Source organism: Pipra filicauda, unplaced genomic scaffold (genome assembly GCF_003945595.2).
Source record: "Pipra filicauda isolate LSUMZ 115617 unplaced genomic scaffold, ASM394559v2 scaffold277_size1012519_pilon, whole genome shotgun sequence".
Classification (NCBI taxonomy): Eukaryota; Metazoa; Chordata; class Aves; order Passeriformes; family Pipridae; genus Pipra; species Pipra filicauda.
In genome coordinates, this window is record NW_024104395.1 from 516,417 (window position 1) to 523,910 (window position 7,494).

General features: G+C 50.7%; 1 protein-coding gene across 4 annotated transcripts in view; it reads right to left on the minus strand.

The window, feature by feature from the left end:
* Positions 1-3,597, minus strand: part of FNDC1 (fibronectin type III domain containing 1) — a 63,602-nt gene extending 60,005 nt beyond the window's left edge. For 3 of the 4 annotated variants that reach the window (XM_039382619.1, XM_039382618.1, XM_039382615.1), the window contains exon 1: positions 3,550-3,597. The gene's annotated coding sequence lies outside the window, so the exon portion shown is untranslated. Of the gene's footprint in view, positions 1-2,708; positions 2,816-3,549 lie in introns of those variants that run through there. The other variant, XM_039382617.1, reaches the window with a different exon arrangement.
* Between the last annotated feature and the right edge of the window lie 3,897 nt (positions 3,598-7,494).

A 7,494-nucleotide genomic window follows, 5' to 3' on the forward strand; every position in this document is an offset into this window, starting at 1 on the left:
GAGAAAGGGAGAGTTAAGGAATACTAATTTATGAAGACAGGTAACTCAAGTAAAACAAGATAAGCAGATCCTGACACTTCAAACCTAAGGGGGGGAAAAAAGGGTTGATTTGGCTTCAGGTTTTAGCATTTTTGGGATCACATCCAGGCTGCTAAACACTGGTTCACTCTAGAGGTCCTTGGTCAGGGAAAGGTTCCAGTCATGATTATACCTGAGCTGCAGCAGTAAAAATTTAAGAGACGCAATGCCTCATGCCAGCACATCCAAATGCCACCTTAGCCACACTCCTGAGTACTTTCCCAGTGACAGAGAGAGATGAGTGACATAACTCCCAGCTAGACAAACCATGGGATTCAGATGTGCATCAGAAACTGTGCCTGGTGGAAATATTGCTGTGCTTCATTGATGGGAAGACAACAGCACACCTGCAGCCAGAGGCAGACAACCTGAAGCAGACATAAAGTCCAAACTAAATTATCTTGAGACTTAGAAGCCACATGTGAGTGTCGTGTATGAGAAATATGTCACGTGAGCACTGAATGTGTCTGAGCTATATTAACTCATTGACAATACAGACAAAATCCCATTCCCCCTGCTAGCATGTCTTTGTCTTGCTGCATGATCTACTCAGCCCTCCTCTAATTTCTTTCTGCATAGATCAGCTTCTGAAAGCATCTTCTTAACCATATGTACAGCCAAAATCAGTCCGTGTGCTGTCTGAAAAGCTGGAATTACAGATTTGGACAGCACAAGAGCTTTCATACATCTGACACACCCAGAGGCTGGTACAGAGCTATACAGTTAAGACCATTACAGCACTGTCCTAAATAACTGAGAAGATACATTCCTTAGAGCTAAGTGAAGTGGAAAATTTCCTTGGAGACCCTTCTGCTTTCTCTGTTTATGTTAGACAGTCTAGACAAAGAAGGAAAATGAGAGTTAGTGCTGTTGTCAAAAAGGCTCTTGCTCCGAGCATAGCCCTTTCAATGTTCCTCCCAAATTTCTCCCACTGGCCACAGGTGGTGCTTGAATATTGTTTGTCTAAGCAACACAGGTGGGTTTCTACAGGAGGACTGTTTTCTGCAGTCACTATCCATCCTTCCAGACATGGGATCTGGCAGCAAGCAACAAATCTCTCGGCAATACACAAATGGGATCTGCCCTCTAAGCTGGCTACTGCACAGCACCCTTTTCTCTTATGCTTCTTTGGCCCAAGGGACAGCCCACAGCAAGCCTGGGCACAAGCCTCACACTGATTTTCCACTGTGATAAACAGAACAGAGTCAGTAACAGCACCAGCTCAGTGCCAGATCCTTACTGAAAGAAAAATCTTTCCTTTCTCTCCGCAGACAAAAACTGAAGGGCTTTTTCACTTCACTGGAGCCCCTCTGCTGAGCCAAGGTAGCCTCCCCGTCTCCCAGACATGGCACTTGGACAAAGGCTCCTAAGTGCAGAGTGGCTTTGCGACAGGTCACCTAGACAGAGCACATGGTGGAAAGGCAGGCAGGAAGGGGTCATTTCAAACAGAGCTAGAAGATGAGAAAGCAGGGCCAGGGGCAGCAAAGGCACTCAGCAATAGCTTTTACCTCTTGAGAAAGGACTCTGGAACCCACCAGCCCTCCTGCCTGAGACTGCACTTGTTCAGGGCACAGTTTGTGTCTGGTGGCTTATAAAGTACTCTCTAGATTGGAGAAGGAAAGTGGTGCCCACTCAATGTGGCCAGCACACCACCAAGGGCAGGGAGCATACATGCAGCCCACATTCAGTCCTGTACAGCCACTCTGGGGTTAACAGTGCAGTATTCCCACTCCAGCAGGTTTTGGTGTGCTCCAGAGCTCCATAGCTGGGAAGCACACAGGGCTCTGCATAACACTACGCCAAGACATTTGGGTTTGTTCAGAAATTGGCTTGTTTTTTACAGCACATTGGTGTGGGACTGCAAACAAGGAAAGACTATATGGAAAGACATGCAAAATTTTCAGCGAAGTATCAGAAACCCCAATAATCACTTTAGACATTACACAGTCAGGGAAGCAAGAGCCTGCCCGCCCTCAACAGCTAATACTTTTTCTCAGAGACCATGACATTTCCTATGGATGTTTCCCTCGCTAGCAGAACACAAACTCCCCTACTCCCTTCCTTCCTTCTCCTCTGACTTGCCTGCAGGCAGCCCCAGAGATCCAGTTTCCCCTCCATTTACCACTGCCACAGAGAAGCGCTATTATAAATCCACTTCCACGACTGTGATCCTAGGCTTAACCTGGACGGGCACAGGAAGTTATGGGAAGAGAAATATCAGTTCCAGGTTAAGCAGATCTTTCCAGTTTGTTTAGCTGCACACTAAAACTCACCAGGAACCACGAGTGACACGAGGTCCTGGGCTCTGTTGTGCAGCCCAGAGCTGCGGGGCGGGGTGGGGAGCAGGGAATGGGAGATGCTACCGTCCTTGGCTGGCTCCCCTGCAACTACAGCACGGGGCTGTAGAAGGGACAGCCACCACATCCAGAGCCTGAGAGCAGGTGTCCCTCTATCTCCCTGGCTACTGTGACACCAGCAGATACAGTCGAGTGCTGTAATCCCTCCGTATGTCCATCTATACCGTCTTTACCCCTGCTCTGGTGCAAACCCTGCGGGCACAAGCTGAGGAGATTCGGGGTTCAGCACTGCCTGCGGTGCAAACGGTGCCGCGGGGGCTGCAGTGAACGTACTCTGCTTTCACGAGGAAACGGACGGGGCAGATATGCCACTGCTCCCCACAACCCCAGTTTCAGAGCAGCTTAAACCAGAGACTGCGAGCCCGGGGAACTCTGACAGCAGCGGCAGCGTCGCCCAGGTTGATAAAGGGTCCGATCCACAGGACTCTGGCGGCGGGAACGAAGAAAAGAGGGATTTCTCCTGGCTTCCAGGGGAGTTGCAGCGCTGGTCTGCCCGGTGTCAGTGCCGTTAACCGCGCAACCGGGGCTCCTCCGCAGAGCCCAAACGGGACGATGGAACCAGCACGCGGTGCCAGCGGGAAAAAGGCGTCAACGGGCTAAAGGCAAGCGAGAGGCTGCCGCCCTCCGGTGCCCTCTGCTCATGGTTGTTTGCGAGCGTCCCTGCAGGCTGCAGCCCTGCGCCCAGCAGCTGCCCCGGGTGCAGCCAAGCCGTAGCGGGATAACACGCGCAGGGTCCCGGCCGGTCTCCGAGAGCCGCCAGGGTCCTGTAACCCCTCGGTGCCGGCGCCTGCCCCGCTTTGCAACCTCCCTCCCCTCTCGGGTCTCTCTCCCCGTCTGCGCGGGGCAGTGGCGGAAGGGCCCGCACAAACAGGGGGCAGCGGCAGGTGCCTCTGCCGCGGAGCAGGGGAACAGAGGCGGCCCGGCTCGGTCGGGGTGACCCCGCGGTGCCGCCGCGGCGCCTGTCCCCGGATCGGGTGGGAGCAGAGAGCGGCGCCGCCGGGCGTCCCGGGTCTGCCGTCAGCGCAGCGCCCCGAGCAGTCCCCCGCGCCGGGCACACCTCCCCATCCCACACCGCCGGGCAGCGACACGAGTGGGACGGGCAGCTCCCGCGTACCTGTGAGGGCGGCGGGCAGCAGGGCGGCCAGGAGCAGCAGGGCGGCCCAGGGGGCGGCGGGCCCCGCCATGGGGCCGGGGGCGCGGGCGCAGGCAGCGGGAGCGGGAGCGGCGGGGCGCGGAGCTGCCGCCCGCCCGGCGAACGTCTCGGCGGGGCTGCCCCGCTGCTGCTGCGCGCCCCGCCGTCTCCTCCTCCCGGGCTGCCGGGACACTGCAGCGGGGCGGCCCCGCGGAGGCGGGCGCCGGCCCTCCGCCCCCCACGGCGCCCCGGCACGGCCGCCCCGGCCGCCGGACCTCGCAGCATCGCCCGCTTTTGGTGCGCGCACCTGGCTCCTGCAGGAAACATCTCCCCGGGGAGATGACGAGCTCCGAGTCTGCCCTTCGGCACCTAGGGGGGTTTCAGCTGGCCCACGCCTGTTACACACTCTCCGTGCTCCCTTCTGTCTTGTCCCCTGTCGCGCTGCGCCCTCCCAGCTGGGGTGGGCATTCAGCCCTGCGGGGGCACAGAAATTCACATACAATACAGATCTTTCTACACAGGGTTGTCTTTCCTGTGGAAACTAAGCAAAAAAACCCATATAAACAAAAAAACCCTAAATATGCATTACAGTTCTTGCCTGCTATGAAGGGAGAGGTAAGATACAAGAGTTTCTGCAAGTACTGGGAAAAATAAACATCATCTTTTCTGAGGAAAACAAACAAACAAGCAAAAACACAATTCAAAGAAAGGCAAATAACACAGGCAGGCTTTGCATGGGAACCTGGCGGGTGCTAGCTCTTCACCTGCTTCTGCCCATACACCTGCCCTGGCATGCTGCTGCACAGTCCCGCAGCTGAGCACGTGAGGGACATGTACCTCCTCCAAAATCTACATTTCTGCTGCTGGACATACCTGCTCCCGGGACTCTGGCCCTACACGCTCCTCTTGCCCTCATGTCCAAGCTGCTCAGAGTCCCCTGCCCACAGGAGCACATAGGTGGTGTCTCCACTGGTAATCAGTGGGCACACAGTATCCTTTGTGCTCTGGGTGTTACATATGTGCGTTTTCATTGTTTGCAACATCCAAAATGAAGTGAAGACAGTGTTAACTGGTAAACTGAATGTGCATTCATATCACAACACTGTAGGCTGCATCCCCTGGTGATATTACAGTGGGGTGGTGTTGGAGGGCTCTGTGGGACACAGGAAGCCAAACCGGGCACCTGCCCATCCATACTGGGTATGGGGCAGCCCTGTGGATTTTGTTTCAAAGCAATGTGATCACTGCACCCCATAAGGAAGCCTGGAAGCAGGCTGGGACTGGAGCAGCCATGCACAAGGTAGGGACTGTAGTCCAGAACTGAAGCAGGGAGCCACACTGTGACAAGCAGAGGGAGTCCTGAGTTGTGGGGGTCTCCGGAAAACTGTCTTTCACCACTTCTGGAATATTTCTTCCTAGAACTTGACTGCTGCAGCCTGGGAGAGGCTTTTAAAAACAAAGCAGCATACCAAACAGGAGTCTCTAGATGACAGGGTTTCAGAGAGTTCGAGTTAAAGCACATTCTAGAATACCCAGCAAACTCTGTAATTCTGTAATACAGAGCAACACTGGTAACTTTCTCCTCATTTTGCAGTATACCCCTCATTGCTCCGAGTGGTGTCTCTGCTGCATAAGCATCGCTACTTTATTGTGGAGTCACTTGTATCGCCTTCAGTTCTCCCCTTCCTGAGTGGCATGCTCAAGGATGTGGCTCACAGTGCAATAGCATCAGTCATACAATGAGGTACTGAGCTTATCTAGCCTTTTGCATGGAATGCCACCTGCACCCTGAGTGCTGCTTTGAAAGGCCTTTTCTGGATTATGAATCAAGAACTGACTTGAATGCTGGTTAAAAACATGCAACTCTCACGTGGGCCGTCAGCTGTTTCTGAGAGAGGGCACACTTCACTAGCAAAGCATGACAGCTAGAGGAAAAACACAACCAAACGACCAAACTGAGACATCTGAATATTTGGGTCAAAAGTTTTAGCAAATAAACCTGGGAAAAGGGTCTCTGTTAGAGTCAGGGATCACAAGATCATAGAAATCCAAATCCTGCCTATTATCTGCAGCAAGAACCATTCTGTGTGAGGAAGGTATTGTTGTACATGGCAGCCATTTGGGAATTGCAGTGGATGTAGTTAGTGGAACAACGTGGCTGTGCCAATACTCCCTGACAAGGAGCTTGCCCTCAGAAGCAAATGGTGCCTGGCAAGCAGGAGGCACATCCTCAGCATGCCCCTCCAGCACCCACACATCTCCCCTCACCCCCCAGCTGGTCATGGGTGACAGAGGCAACACAAGGGACCTCCATGGGAGCTGACGTTGCTCATCAGGCTCAAGCCCACTTGCTGCTTTTTAAGTCATAACTCTGAAAAGGGAAAACCCACTGCACTTCCCAAGTGGAGCCAAAATGGTATATAGATGAATTGGAAAGGGCAAATCTTTGAAGAGTTCACAAATCTGGAAGGATTTTTATTTTCCTCAGTTGTTTCTTCATTGCTTCCTCTGTGCAAGTGCATCCAGGGGAGAGAGAGAATTGAGCATGGAGGGGTGCAGCCATCTGTCTGGATGAAACTAACTACCGTGATCACCTGTATGGGCTGTGCAGCCTTGGAGGTTTTTCATTTAAAGGATAGAATTCCATCAAGAATATGGATAAGTCAGGAGACAACCAAGATGTCATGCTGCAGTGAGTACGGACTTGTTCCTAAGGCAATGTGAAATCTATTTCTTTGCAGGAAAGGCATTTTCTGTAATTAGCCCGGCTGATATTAGTGTAATGTCTAAGATTAAATTATAGCCTAAACCAAGACGAGTGACATTTGGGATTGCTGATACTTTCTCTCTTGTTTATGCTTCTTTTTCAAGTCATGCGAGGCCAGACAAATAATCACTATATGCCAGAGAATCTCTGAGCAGAGAAGATACAGCACACCAGCAGCTTGCTTTCTGGAGTTTTAGAAAACTTACTGAAGCAGGTCCTCAGCTGGCACAATCTCAAAGAGCTTCTTGCCCCAACTCCTTTCATCCTCTTTGGAGCTCTTCTAATTACACCAGCTAACGCAACAGCTTTTTGCTGTTTGGCAAGCAAGCTTACTGACTCCTGACTTCTAGAATGTTTGTCATTAACTCAAAGGAAAGATAGCTGCAGGCCGTGAGATAGAAATGACACTCCCAACAGTTTGTAGGGGCAGATTTACAAATGGAAGAGACAAGCAGACAGAGGCATATAAAGGAAAAATTTTAGTGAGCCAAATTGCCTAGATATTTATAGGCAACTTCAAGGATTCTGGTCAGAGAGTTTTGCATCTGTTTATCATTACACCTACACAATGTGAAAGGATTATTTATATGCATAAGACTAAGCATCGATTTTACTTCCAGATGAACAGGAACAGTTTTAAGGATGTTAATCATATAATTCTTTTGAGTTGAGGTATGCACTAACTTCTGTTGAAAGCCACTAACAGAGAGAAAAGAGGCTGAAAGAGAGCCAGGAAATACCTTCCAGCCATGTAAAACTTCTACGTGCACCTGGTAGGTTGTCCTGTTGTCCTTGCAGGTTGTCCTATTTCAGTATGAGCATATGTACAGGTTGGTAGAAGCACAAATAGCTGCATCGTGTAAAAGAAATGCTCAGTTTTTTTAAAAAAGAAGACAGCATAGAAGTTATACTTGTTATGGGCAAATCACTAGTAGCCAATAATTTATTTGTTGAACTTCGCCTCTTCTTCTGGTGATCTCTTGCCTGGAAACAGTTTCTTTAATGTGTTTTTTTAATTATTTCCATTTATATGCTTTAGTAACCCTCCCACTGAAACAAAAAGAAATAATTTCATTGTTTTAATAACAAAATGGTTATTAATAATAATGACATGTATTCTTGAAGACATTTGGGGTATTTACCAAATTCAGATTCCAAAA